General features: G+C 40.5%; 1 protein-coding gene across 1 annotated transcript in view; it reads right to left on the minus strand.

Moving 5' to 3' along the window:
- The window catches only part of FHIT (fragile histidine triad diadenosine triphosphatase), a 1435811-nt gene that overhangs the window by 1374277 nt on the left and 46377 nt on the right, over window positions 1-15157 (minus strand). The gene's annotated exons all lie outside the window — the stretch shown is intronic.

Raw genomic sequence — 15157 nt, forward strand, 5'->3', positions numbered from 1 at the left:
GTACAGAGGGGCAAGAAAAAGGTGTTAAAGAACAAATTATTCAGACGCTTGTTAAAATGATAGGGGAGACTTTTTTCAGGACTTTTTTTCAGAGAAATCAGTTTCAACTCCGAATACAGCAAAGACAGGTGGAGGTTTATGGCCAAGGAGCAGAGTGAGGGGGTCAGTGGATGGAAAATACTGAAAGGAGACATCAAAGGCAGGGGATTCTTGCTGAACTGGCTTAATAGGATTCATGGTAAAAGCAGGCCAAGGGCTCAGACATCAGGGATGGGAGATGAAGAGCCCCACCAGACAGCTAGGGTGATCAGATATAACTTAGCAGGATTCTTGGTACAAAGGCCTGGCCCGGCCAAAGACAGGATGAGGGTCAAGGTCGAGGCCTAGTAGAGAACAAGGCTCAGAGAAGCCAAGCCTAACTACAGTTTGATCAAGCAGAGAGTCATTGGCATAGCTACTAGCAAATGTATAAGAGGACGAACAAATTAAACAATTTTTTAGAGTCTAGTGAAAGAGAGAAATAAGGCACCTAACATGGTCAAACTACCTTGGTTTTAATTTCCAATTAAATTTTATTCCCAGAAGGATCCATATGTAAATAACCACTTGGCAGAAAAATACAAAATGGTAAATTAAATGTTGTTTCAATTGTTACTATCTTATAGAGTAAAAGAATAATTTGACTCCTGAAACCAGTATTGACTGTATGTTAACTAACAAAAATTTAAAAAAAAGAATAATTTAACAATATGTCAACTAAAGGGTATCATGTACCTCAAGTGTATCAAGGATTTGATAAAATATACTGAAACAGAAACTGAGCATATACCTAAGCATCACCCTACTTTCATATAAGCAAAAGATACCACTATTAACCTCCAAACTCACCACCTTCAGCCTGTAGAATAGGAGGAGGATAGCTCTTTGGGAAATCTGAACACCACCACCCACTACATTAAAACAGAATGGCAACACCACCTTGCCTGCGCCCGCCCCGAGCCAGCAGTTCTCCACTCAGCCCGCACCCGCCCGCCCTCCCGCATCCAGTGAGATGCACTGCGCACCGACGCTGACCAAGGGGACACAGGCAGAGCGATGGTGCCCAGGCTCAGACTGGCACTGCTCCTACCCACGCAGATTTATTCAAATCAAACAGCTGCTATAACACCTTCAAGTAACTCCTCCTCTCAGAGTACTTCAACTGCCCTTAATCTAATACCACCATCACACCAACTGGCGGTGCTCTGCAGTCATTAGCCAGTCTCTTCGCAATCTCCTTCTCCCTTCTATACCTCTACTGTTCAAAGACTCAGGCCAAGAAACATCTATACTTCCCCATCTTCTAAACCCAATCCAAATGGCGTCTAGACATCCAGTGTGGCAAGGAAAAAACAGGTCTTCATTGAATCTGCTAATTCCACACCTTATTTTGTTGACACAGAAAATGTTGAGGATCCCAAATTTGATTGGTTTGAAGAACATGTGAAGGGTTTGACTAGAGGATGAACGTCTATTAAACCTACTTGAGTTTCATGTACAAGATGAAGAGATAGCATCCAAGATTGGTTAAGAGATAATTTCTTTAAATGTGGCTTAAGAAGTATGGACATGTAAAATTCCACCTTGAAAATGAGAATAGATTTTATCTTACCTAGATATAAAAGACGGGATGTGAACAGATTCAGCTTTCATTTGGTTCATTAAATCTTTAAGGCCATAAAACAGTTAGTACAAAAAAAAAAAAAAAAAAAAAAAAAACCAGAATGGCAACAAGTCTTGTTTCTCAAAGTGTAGTCGGTTTCCCTCAACCTGGACCTGTAACCTGGGCATCACCTGGGAGCTCGTTAGGAATGCACAGTCTCAGGCCTCACCTGCTGAATGAGAATCTGCACTGTAACAAGATCGCCAGATCATTTTTATGCACATTAAAGTTGGAGAGACCCTGCTCCAGAACAGTGGGATAACATAACTACCCCTGGAATTATTGTTAGCACATTCCTTCAATTATCCCTTTTTTATATAACCAGAGTGGTTTCTTCTGAAACAGAGTCAGAAGGAGAGAAAGTTTTTATTGTGACCCCAGTGGACTCTATTTATTACCCAGGGGTGGGCCTAAAGGTTCATGTTGATTACTTGGTCTTGTGAGTAAAATCAAAGTCAGGGGCAAAAGGAAGAGGGTACAAAAACAGGAAGACTGTGGACCCACAGGCTTTTGTCTTTAGAAGACAGAAAATCATCTCAATTATACATTCAGTGTATGTACTCGATACATTAACGGTTAAACCAACACATTATGACACAACAATATAAGAGAACATAATGAAGGCATTAAAAGGAACAAGGTCGTTCTTCACGTATCAATATGCAATGATCTAAGATATGCAATATGCTAAAATAAACTTAGCTTTAAAAATGCAAGGGAATGGTATGTCAACTACGCTTCAATAAATAAATAAATAAATAAAATTGATTTTTTTTTTTTAATGCAAGGGAAAAATAATGCAACAGCAGCACAGTATATATAATGAGCTATCTTCATTTGAGTAAAAATACCTAAGTGTGGATTTGCATAGAACACCTCTGGAAAGACACATACGAAAGGCACAATATTTGCCTCCTGGAGGGGAGCTGAGGCATGAGGGACACAAGCGGAGGGAGGCTGACCTTCCATTGTGCACACTTTTTGACTTGTGTGACTATATTATCCTATTTAAATGACTTTTTTTTATTCTGAGCATTGAAGAATACCTTAAAAGGGATATAGTCCAGTTCCCAAGGTAACAGAGGAATCTCTTCTTCATTTTCCCTGATAGATGGTCATCTGACGGTGTCCAAACACTTTCTGTGACAGTTTCAGGACTGAGATGTCAAGTGTCTAAAAATCATTCTGACATGGAGCTCAAGTCCGTGTTCCTAGAACGCTGCCCACCACCACCCCACCTCCCAACCCCTAACCCCTCTCCACCTTCACGGATGCTAGTGTTCTCTGCAAAACAAACTAAGCCCCTTCCTCTCCCAGCCTTTGTAACATTTGCAGGAGGCTTCTGTGGCTTTCCTTAGTCGGGGCTCATAAACAAAAGCTGGCAGGGCAGGCGAGTAATGTAAATGAGTAAGGCAGGCCTAGCCAAGACAGGCAGTGCACCCCTCCACCCGCAGACAAGGACAGGACAGGGAGTGGGGAGCGCCGTGGGCCAGGAGACTGAGAGAGGCAGCAAGTATTCTTTCCCAAGGAAAGACTGCCATAGAAGAAAGAGGGCCAGATGTCGCCATATCTTCCAAGGGAATTTGGAAACCGACAGATTTATTTTAAATACCTCAATTTTTAAAATGTTGGCAACTACACGAATTTTTTTAAAACATTGTACAGACCAAACAAAATACATGTGCAGCTGGATTGGCCTGGGGTCGCTGGTTTACACTGTGTTCTGTCATCTTCCCTCCAGGTACCATAAGGATTTGTCTTTTTGTTACATTCTGGTTAAATTTGCTAGAAAGAAAAACAAAAATATCTCTCTTCAAAAACTTAATCAGTTATATTTTGATTTGATAAGTTACTAATCCACCTATTATTAGGTGTATATCCACCTAGCTAATTTATTTGCCAGTGATTGTGCTTGCCTACGGACTAAACAACCTCAGAGAGAGAGAGAGAGAGAGAGTGTGTGTGTGTGTGTGTGTGTGTGTGTGTGTGTGTGTGTGTGTTGTTTCTAAAGACCTCTGATATTTATTATTATTACAATGTCTTTGGTGGCAGGAACAGCAAGATAACTCAGATGGACAGTATTTCACAGTTCAATATATGTGTACATAGCCCATTATACCACTGGGGTTTATTTGCAAAACATAGCTCTCATTTTCCAACAGCTTTCAGTAGAAGAAAGTTTCATAGAAAAAAAAAATACAAATTTCCTACCACTCTACCCTCTGAGAACCTAGAGAGACTATTACGCTATAAAAAAGGAAATTGAGGGATAAATTTAACACTTAAAAGTGACTCTTTTAGCAGGAGGTTTGGGCACCCAGCCAGGTTAAGGAGAAGGAGCTTTATACACACATCTTAACAGCAGCCTAATCTCTGATCTTCACGACTCCTCACTTAAAGCCCGACACCTGCTGAGGCATCACAGCCAGCGTGTCCCTTCTAACTTGTCACCTGTTTGCTGTCACCCTGTGCCTTCTGTAGTGCTCTGGACTCTGTGAAACCACTTTATTGAAACAAACAGCAATGGGAAAAGAACCCTTCTGGTGGAATCATGACCTGCACTAATTGAGAACTTATGGGGCGACCCCACGACACTCGCATGAGGCTGATGGGGTTGGGGGAGGTCCCACTCTAAAGGCTGGATGCAGAAGGTGGCCAAAGGGAAGTGCAGTTGCTAGAGAAACACCACCATGCATCCTCCCCCGATACATGGACGCAGTTTTTGCATCTATATTTTTGCTTTCGACTCTGCTTTAGGTAACCTAAAAACAGACTAGGAAACTCAAGGTCTCGTGGTACACACAAGATATGCTTACATGGATTATGGTCTAACTCTAAAGTAAATACAACAACTGACAACACTTTCAGAGTCTCAAAACCAAGAACCACCATGATAAAACAATTTTTACGGCAATTCTGAAAAAGGAAACATTTAATTATAGATATGATGTATGTAAATAAATGTAATCATTTTAAATTTCTAAATAAATAGGCATGTCATTTAATATAAAGCATCAGGAAAGGATTTCAAAACCTGTAGGATCTGTCAATATCGGGGAACAGGAGCTACACAGAGAGTCTGCACTAGGAAAAAAAACCTCAGGATTCCATCTTTATAGATTAATTGTTGGTTAACTTCCAAAGGAAAACACTTTATTTGGCAGGTATTTTCTGTAGGAAGTGAATTTTTCACATGCTATGGCCATGCCAAACTTTGTTTTCAGTTGTTAAGACACTGGAGTATCTTTGAATCTCTTCCACTCATTAATCCCAGGAGATTATTTGCACACATTCCCAGGGCAGTCTGATATTTTAGACATCTTGAAAATGTTGTATCTATAGAAATTAAATGGGCAATTAAGATGTCACCATACAATTCTATGTGCCTTCTTGCAATGGGATGCTTGACAGGGTCTCATGATCTAAACTGGCCTATTGATGAGTCTAGAGCAGTAGAGGTAGGAGATAGGAAGCAGGGTCCCAGTCCTGGTGGAACACACTGCATGATCTTGTGGAAACCACACAAAAGCACATCTTCCTACACTTATATTTTCTCATCTGTTACAGGGAGAGGAGACCTGGATCCTAATGCAGCTGCTGTGCAAGTCACAAGAAAGAATGAGAAAACAATAAAGAACAATACAAAGATACATCGTGTTAATGTGGGAGGAAGATGAAAGAAAAACAAGGTAGTGAGTGATGCATAAAAACCTTGTAGTCTGTTACACAAAGCACATTTAAAAAAAAAAAAGCAAACAAAAATAATTAAAAGTAGTTCAAGCAATTTGAAAGTATATTCTCTCTTAAAGAAACATCAGTGAGTAAAATACATTCCTAAGCCACCATAAACTTAACACCTCTCTCGGTCCATCTCTGCCACTCTCGCTCTTGCAGCCAGACAACAGCTTGACTGCTCCATCAAAGGCACCAAACAGCTCTGGAAAAATCTTTCATTAAATAATGAGCACCAGCCAGGTACTAGCGACTCAGCTTGATCTTCCGACTTAGGTAACTAATCTGAGTTCCCAAATTAGTGGGATTTTTGATGTCTCCTGGGACTGCAAAGATAAAGCAGTAGCCAAGGTCCCTTTTCATCTTTGTATAAGCCAATTATAGTTGACAAATACTAGTATCGCAGAGTGTTTAACAAAGTGACTGGTGACAAATGTTCAGGTAAGTGACAAATGTACGAACTGGAAATGGTGACTTGGGTTTTAGGTTTCTGAAGGTCCCGAAGCATTCAGGCCAAGGACTGAAACTCCCACCTGAACAGCTATCTTCAGAGGGTGAGGATTTGAGGCCACTAGTGTGACAAAGTCAAGAGTATAAGCTTGGACCCGTCAAATAAAAGATCAGCGATTCATGCCCCGCTGATGGTAGGCCAGTGCTGCAATCATCTTAGTCCAGAGATAGCATAAGGATTTACACAGATGTCAAGGCTAGATGTCACCCTGCTGCCAGGGAGCTTACCGTGTGAGTCATACAAAGAAGTCAACACCTCAGGAAACATCTTTCTAGAAAACATCAATCCCTCCTTTTTTTATTAATATATTTTCTAATGAATTTTTTCCCTGCAACAACTTCTTCTCAGAGGCTACATATCCTGAAATTACTCTACCTTTTGAGAACTACCTTTAAAGCTTTACACTTTATAAACTCTTTCTAGTCCAGTTCACTTAAGAATCTGTAATATCTGCCTTGAGGTTGACTTGATTTCAATTGATTCCAACTGGAAGTCTTTCTCAGCTTTCTAGATATTATCTACCCAGGTATAGTCTCATGGACTCAGCAGCATGACCAAATAGGCAGAAAAGGAATAACAGGATGCTGATGCACCTTAATCTTCAGGGTTCCTGCTGCATGGGCCCCTTGGGTGCTGGGAGTTGCTGGGAGTCAGTGGTCTAAGTGGGAGGAGACATCAAGAAGCATTCCTATTAAGCTTTTCTGGGAGAGAGATAGTGAAAGAAAGGGAACCAAATCTTTGAACTGAAATGTTGAAATAAAGACTTACTTTGTATCTAATTTTGTATTCATAATTTTTTATTCTTTTTCTTTTTTTTCTTTTTGTATTGGGGGGTGGATGGGTCAGAGGGAGAGAGAGAATCTTTAGCAGGCTCCATGCCCAGCATGGAGCCCGATGTGGGGCTCGATCTCACGACCCTGAGACCATGACCTGAGCCAAAATCCAGAGTCAGACGCTTAACTGACTGAGCCACCCAGACGCCCCTATCCTTTTTCTTAAAGAGGATCACCCTCACCCCAAATAGTATAAGCTTCTGACCTCACAAAACCTGAGACTGCCCTGATACAGAAGAGGGTGTATCAAAGTACTTCTCTGGCTTGTATTCTCCGTTGCTCAAGTATTCAATCTATGAGAAAACTCTGGGTCTTTAAAAATAAAAAAATAAAGGCAAGGGGAATAGTGAGAAGTGATTTTAAATGTACACCTTTAAGATAGCTGATTTTCATTGCTGTATTTTCCAACACCAAAGTATAAAGTAAAATAAAACCTATAGAACTTTTTGGCTCTTTGATATTTCTTCCCCATAATCTAAAACTTTTAAATGGATGGGACATCTGGATTCTGAAAAGGACTGTATTATTACTCTTCCCCACAACATCAGGCCTAAGTGGATTTTTTTAATGTTTAGACTAGTGAACATAAAAGGCAAACATTTCTCACACGACTGATAAGTTTGCCTTTAACAAAACAATCCTGACCAAAAATTATTAGGAACCAGATCAGCAGCCCCGCTGGACTCTGAAGCAATGTAATTAGGTAGTCCAACACTACATTTTGTCAGAAAACTCTGACAACCTAATAACCAGATTGTCATCAGATAGACGTTGAAAAATGATACTGTGTTTGTTCCAGCATTAAAAATACCACTGCTTCCTGGCGTTTTTTGTTCTGTACAAAAATTTTTAAAAAGTATGAGGGATGCATCCTGTTAGTCTAGATTGTGTTTAAATGGGTCTGTTCCACTTGATGGATGGTGTAGGGAGATTATATATATATATATATATATATATATATATATATATTTTAAGTTTAAAAACGAATTATTCTGAGGATCACCTGCCTGATTTGAATCATTAAAACATTATGTGTTAAAAGGAAAAATACAGAAGGGAATGCTTATAGTAATACTAACTGGCAGTTAGTGAGCATTTAGGTTGTGCCAGGCACCGTGTTCACTTCTCTGTGCACTTGGACTCCTCCCAATAACCATCGGCGAGAGGTCCTACTTGTTACTTTCAGAGGAGGAAAGGCAACTTAATCAAGGCTCAGAAACCCACTTCCACACCCAAAGACACCAACCCCATGCTCTTGGGCACTGCAGTATGCCACTAAGGAGAGAGTATTTAATTTGGTTTTGATGGGGGTGGGGTAGGGGTATGGGGTGAGAGATGTTTTTTTCAAGAAAATCATTACATGGGGCGCCTGGGTGGCTCAGTCAGTTAAGTGTCTGCCTTCGGCTCAGGTCATGATTCCAGGGTCCTGGGATTGAGCTGGAGCTGGTCTCCCTGCTCAGCAGGGAGCCTGCTTCTCCCTCTGCCTCTGCCCCTCCCTCCTGCTCATGCTCTCTCTCTCTCTTTCTCTCTCTCTCTCTCTCATGCTCTCCCTCTGTCTCAGATAAATAAATAAAATCTTAAAAAAAAAAAAAAGAAAATCATTACATATTTGGCCTCCCAGAAGAGGGTAAGCCAGCAGGCAGTGTGACCTGTGAGCCAAATCCTATGTATTATATGACAGTGGAAGAAAAGATGTTATAGCTTCTTCACACAGATATGCAATTAAATATAAAAGGATAGAAATATTAAGATATAGCCTTAGGTTTAAAAATGCTTTAATTAGTCAATTATAAGAAGTTATCTACTAACCTGTACAAGAATAAACCTCAGGGAGTACATTTCTAAGATGACCTTTGAAACCCTAATATCCAAAAATTTTACAATATTATCTATTAAGATATAAATGAGTTATTCCATGTAAAACACTGTCAAATTTGCACATGCAAATTGTGTGGCTGAACTAGTCATAATAATTAAATGACAACAATTTTTTTCCAAAGCACATTAAAATACACCAGACTACTTAAATGCCCAGTCAACCAACCCAACATTCCAGTTGCAAGGCACTTTAAAGTTTCCAAAGTATTTTCTCATCTTACAATTTTAATTGACACCTAGGAGCCGACATTATTTCTTAAAATTAACCACAAAAAAAATCATTCCAAATTTATAAACATAATGTTGAGCAAAAGATGCCACAGGCAAACAAGGTTATTCTGTATGATTCCATTTATATAAAAGTCAAAACCATGGCAAAACCAGTTTGTGATATTAGAATCAAGAGAGTGGTGGCCTGGGCTAGGAGCAGAGTAGATGGCATGAGAGGGTCATGTTCTATATTTTATTCTGGATGCTGGTTCCTTGGGCATGAACTTTGTGAAAATTCATCAATGTGTACGCTATGGATTTCGAAGTGTACAAATCCTCTATGTTATACTTCTAATAAAAGTTGACATAAAACGATCATTCTCAGGACGCCTGGGTGGCTCAGATGGTTAAGCATCTGCCTTCGGCTCAGGTCATGATCCCAGGGTCCTGAGATCGAGCCCCACATCGGGCTCTGTGCTCAGCAGGGAGCGTGCTTCTCCCTCTCCCTCTGCCTGCCTGTCTGCCTAGTTGTGCTCTCTCTCTCTCTGTCAAATAAATAAATAAAATCTTTAAAAAAAAAAACAAAACAATCATTCTCTTCCTTCAGCAGTTTGCCAGCTAAACCAACACACACAAAAAAAATATACCGTGGGCAAGAAGGTGAACAGTCTGAAAACACACGGAAGTTTGACTTTGCAAACTACAGAGCTGCTAATAGGCTCATTAGAACCTCCTGGCATTCCTCTCCCTCACAGCATTGAACAATTCATATAGCAATTCACTGTACTAATTCCTGTAATGAAAGTGTGGGGAGGGTTGTAGTCAATCATGATGGTGCCCTACAACTTCCAGAAAATGTTTGCTGGGATTTAGGCCTCTGAGGCTTTGGCAAGCAGATGTAGAGCAATCCTGTGGTAAATTTTCACGTGACAGCTCATTAACAATGCATTTAACATGTAAACGCTTGACACCTTTTTAGAAACACCAGAGCTGGTTAGGTTCATTTCACTTTATCGGAAGTCAAAGATAACATGTTAAATAGATTTTTCATTTTTTTCCCCCTCTAAGCAATCAAAACATTAAAGAGTAGGTTAAATCTAGATTTGTTCCCTGCTTCCATAAATATGAAATATCCAGAGAATGACAGTCCTTCAGTTTCTCTTATCCAGTCGGTTTCCAGCATTTAGAAAACACAGATCTCAAGTGTGTTTTGCTTATCTACTATGGTTAAATACCAAGGTTGAGTTTATGAAGCTGTCTGGATAAAATTCATGCTATTTCAAGAAATAATAGTTGACTTGGACACAAAAAGTACCAAGCAGTGTATTAAGGGATTCATTTGCCCAGTTTTTACTTAAAGCTAGACCACAGGAACTACAGGGCAGGGATGTTAACAGCTATATGCCCAGCCCCCAGCAGAGTTACAGAAAGCACTGGAACTGGGGCGCCTGGGTGGCTCAGTCGGTTAAGCGACTGCCTTCAGTTCAGGTCATGATCCCGGAGTCTTGGGATTGAGTCCCACATCGGGCTCCCGGCTCAGCAGGGAGCCTGCTTCTCCCTCTGACCCTCTCCCCTCTCATGCTGTTTCTCTCTCGCTCGCTCTCTAATAAATAAATAAATAAATAAATAAATAAATAAATAAATAAATAAAATCTTCAAAAAAAAAGAAAGAAAGCACTGGAACTGATTACTGAATGAGTCACTTCACCAATCTTGATGCCAAGTCGGGGATAGTGAATCATATTTACCATTTTAGGCCTGAGTTTCTTTAAGTTACCAAGATAATATTTTTGCAAGATAGATGCATTTCTTCTTCTTTTTTGTAAATAAAGTTTTATTGGAACACAGGGATATCCATTCATTTACATGTAAGATATATGCATTTCAAGTAAGTATGTCTCTACCATTTTTTCAAAAGTTTGGATTATTTTCCCTTGCTCATACCTAATATAAGAAAAATTAACATTATTAAGTTAAAATTATATTCTTAGCTTTACAAAACATCTATTGGTGACACAGTAGTCTAAATTCTGAAAGTAATTAATTGTTCTTTGTCAACAGAAAGAATTGGGCCCCCAAACTAGATTAAAAACCCAACCAAGTAACGATAGTTATACTATTTACTATTTACTTTTTCTTTTCTATCTCTTGCTCATCAACCATTAGAAAGCTCTAACAAATAAATAGATACATATTATAGAAACACCAATGTTTGTCTCTACAAAAAGGATAAATAATAACTGTGTGTAGTAACAGCCTCTCCAATGCATTTAGAATATGATGTTGAAACAGACCCTTAGGACTGTGTTCCTTCCACTACTTCCACGAAGTACCCCCAAAAAACAAATATACTGTAGGACAGGGGGGAGAAAATTATCCAAATCACAAGCTAGAAAGAAGCCCAAGATGTCACCTGGCCTGTCATGTGCACATTATCAGCAAATTTCATTTCACTCCACCAGCACAGGCTGCTCTTATTCCCCTGGGTCCCCTCGCTTGGCTCTGCCTCAAGACAGACCCACTTAAAGACCAAAAACCCCGCCACGTAGTCTAATACTAGCAAGCCCTGAATTCTGACACATCAAGCCCACTGAAAATTGCAGTAGCTTATTCTCTGTCTTAGCCTAATTACGATTTCAGAGAACAATCTCTCTTTGACAATTTTTCCTGTCCCTTGTTTAAAATGGTTCAGGAGCAGATTCAGGTGCTATTTCTGATACATGAAATAAATATCCCATTTATTCTACTGCATTTCTGTTATATAATTGTATGGTTATGTGGTCGCTACTGTTCATTCTGGCTGCTTTAGATACCATGTGTACTTTACACACTCTAACCAGCATTAGTCCATGCTCACATGAGCATTTAATGAAAAACCCTGTGGCCACATGCCTCATAGTTGCAGCAAATTGGATACTAAAAAGGAAGAATCACTTCCTCTAAAGTGTAACCATTAACTAAAAGAAAAGCCTGGTGTGACATGAGCCGTCCATAACATGAGACATCTGTAACACTGGTGAATCATAATCCTAGAGGCTGAACTAGGTGGCTACCTAGGAAGTATAAGATCTCAGAGGCACGCTCTCCACCCTGATCAATTAAATTCTCTTCCTATGAGACAAAACACACGTATTCCACAGTTAAAGACAGAGTTTGAAATGCAAATACACCCAGGGAAATTGTTCTAAAACTTCATGACTCTTATTCTGTGAACCAATGTTCTAGCATTAATACAATATTTTTCTTTTAGTCAACTCAATTTTGCTAACTTGAATTTGGAAAGACAATTTTAGGGACGGTTGGGTGGCTCAATCAGTTAAGCATTTGCCTTCGGCTCAGGTCATGATCCCAGGATCCTGGAATCGAGCCCCGTGTCGGGCTCCCTGCTCACCTACCCCACCTCTGTTCGTGCGTTCTCAATCTCTCTCTCAAATAAATAAAATCTTTTTTTAAAAAAACACAATTCTATGTTGCCACTGTATTCAATACCATTTGTACATAGTCAATATCACTCGCCATAAATAGAAAGAAAAGTATCCATCCAACATCATCTCATGTACCACCTGAAATACTGTAATAAATTATTGGTTTAAATTCACACTAAAGAGTACTAAATGAGTGATATCCGAATTCTCAACACCCCTCCATCCTGTGCTCTGACTAAAGCAGGAAAGACCACCAAAAAGAGGTAGGAAGGGCACTGAGAATCTGAAGAAGCATGTGTGAAGGTTGCATGCTTCGGGCGTTGTGGGGTGCATGTCACAAGCTATGAGAAATAAGGGTACAAAGGAGCAGGCTGTTGCCCACCGCACAATTATTTGTGTCTGGGGTTGTCCCTGCATCTGTGTCATAGCGAAAGTCCACTGTACTGGTTGATATGAAGGTCTTTCTCCACTTCTATGCACCAGCTCTTTCACACGTCTGAGCTCACAAATTACCCATCACAAAGAAATCACATGCTGTTAATAGGTCTCTTCATTGTGGCTGACAGTGCAGAACAAATGTCAGTCCCTGTGCTGAGACCAGATTTCTGGAATGCTAACACGGGTTCCCAATAGGAGGAGACACATTACCTAGAGGTCACCCCAATAATTCCTGGAGCGAGCTCCCAAATTCCACTGCTTTGTGCCATATTCACCACCAAGTGCCGTATGTTCTAGCTCTCCCTGGCTACCTTTTCTCCAATCAGATTCTCAGTTCTCTGATCATCTTTCCATTGCTCTTAACACCTAGCTCTCAGCAAAACAGGTGCCACATTTATAGAAAAAGCAAGTGAGTGAATCATTGAATGCATCAACCATAAATGAATGAATGAGTGAATGTATGAAAATAAATCAGCTTTGCAGAAAGGAGCACCTGCATGCCTAAGGAATGCCCTCAAATTACCCCAACCTGTCCAAAATTATCAAGGAATGTAGCAAAAATCCCATCAGTATGCCTTTTAGAGAAATAAGTTCCCCTTCCTTTGCCCTAGCTGAACAGAGATCTGCCACATTCTCTCTTTACAGGTGCCCACTTCTTACAAGCTGTGCAATCTTGGTAAAGTTAGTTAACTTCTCTGAGCTTCAGTTCCCTCATCTGTCAAATTCTGAAGAAAAACATCTGCCCCATGAGTCGTGATAAAGATTAAATGAGAGAATTAAAGAAGAGTGACAACCTTATTGCCTAGAGTATACTGTAAGCCAAAAATGCTGGCTACATTTTTGAACCAGATCACAATACCAAGATAAACTATCAATGGCATAATGGCTTCATGTCTTGTTGTTACAGTGTAACACCCACATGCTTTCATTCACTGTCCTGATACCTCTCTGGTTTGCCAGTGTTAAAAAGAAAACCACAGGCTTCAAATGGCGTCACTTAGGTTAAGGCCCCAAGTCAGTAAACCTTGACTCAATACCTAACCTAACTGCAGTTTCAACCTCCAAAGAACATAACTTTTACCCAGTCAACGTAGGAATTTCCTGGTCAGCACTAGAAAGGTTACTGACAGACCCCTTCCATTCCCCTTAGGAGGATGACCTCGCCTAAAACAATGAATTCTTTGCTAATGATTTCCTCCCCCCCCCACCTCTCTACCTTTAAAAACCTTTCCTTCTCTGTAGCCCTTGGAGCTCCCCTCCACTTGCTAGTTGAGAGGCTGCCCAATTCATGAATGGTTTAATAAAGCCAATAGATTTTTTTATTTACTCAGTTGAATTTTTGTTATTTAACACCAGTATCAGAGTATGATGTTTTTAATGCTCACAGAAAATGGAGATTAGCAGGTCCCAGTGGCATAAACAGGCACAGCAAACAGGTACAAACAGTCTTCATAAATGCATCTTACCAAATGTATCCTGGGTTGAGGATGGCCACCATTCACTCCCATTGTGAAGCCCCCTGCATTTTTCACTTCTTTCTCCCTCTGAATCTCCTGTGCTTATAATACCCATACAACATCCCTCATTTCTAAATCAGAAGGATGAGCACCTGCAGCCACAGGAGGAGAAGTTTAGGATCTGATGCTTGTAATATTTTTCAGACAGAGAACACTCTCCCAATGCTTCTACCCAGGAGATGGTAAACTACTCTGACATCTCAGCTGTTGCCCCTCCAAGCAGATTCACACATCTCTTGGCTACCACCCCCTTCGGGCAGGCATCTAATCATGTTTACAGTTATTCATTATGACTGGCTATACACAGATAGTGCCTTTGGTGTCAAACCGAATGGCCCTGTAGACCCCTAGCTCAGGAGAGCCGGAAGATACAGACATGCATTAAATAAGACACAAGCAGAAACATAGCCTCCACTTCTGTGAGATGGAAAGAGACTGAAGCCGACCTGCTAGAGTCTCCTCCAGAGCTCCAGTGTGGGGAGGCGCACAGCAAGCAGAGCGGGATCAAAAAAATCTGAATTGCTTTGGGACCAGAAAGCTTGCCAAAAAGCTTCTGTGGGTGTGTGCAAGCAAATATGCCAGCAAGAAAAAAAGATGAACTGTTTTGCAGGGGAATCATCTTGAACCAGAAGGACGAATACGCATGCTAAGTGCCAGGGCATGTTCCTGAACCTCCGAGCTAGTGCACATCTAGTGTGATTCCATGCAGCTCTCTGTGGAAGAATCGCTCCAAGAACACGAGGTGGAGAAGTGCCTTTCGCCATCTGCGATAATCTAAATGGGGCCATGGGGGGGGGGGGGTGATAATGACATGAAGAGATGGCCCCCAGTCCTCAGAATCCACCATAATGAACACTCTGTGTTTAAACAAGGCGAACTTGCATTTCCTCAAAAGGCATTTAGACACAGTC

This window comes from Phoca vitulina, unplaced genomic scaffold, assembly GCF_004348235.1.
Source record: "Phoca vitulina isolate PV1807 unplaced genomic scaffold, GSC_HSeal_1.0 scaffold13, whole genome shotgun sequence".
Lineage (NCBI taxonomy): Eukaryota > Metazoa > Chordata > Mammalia > Carnivora > Phocidae > Phoca > Phoca vitulina.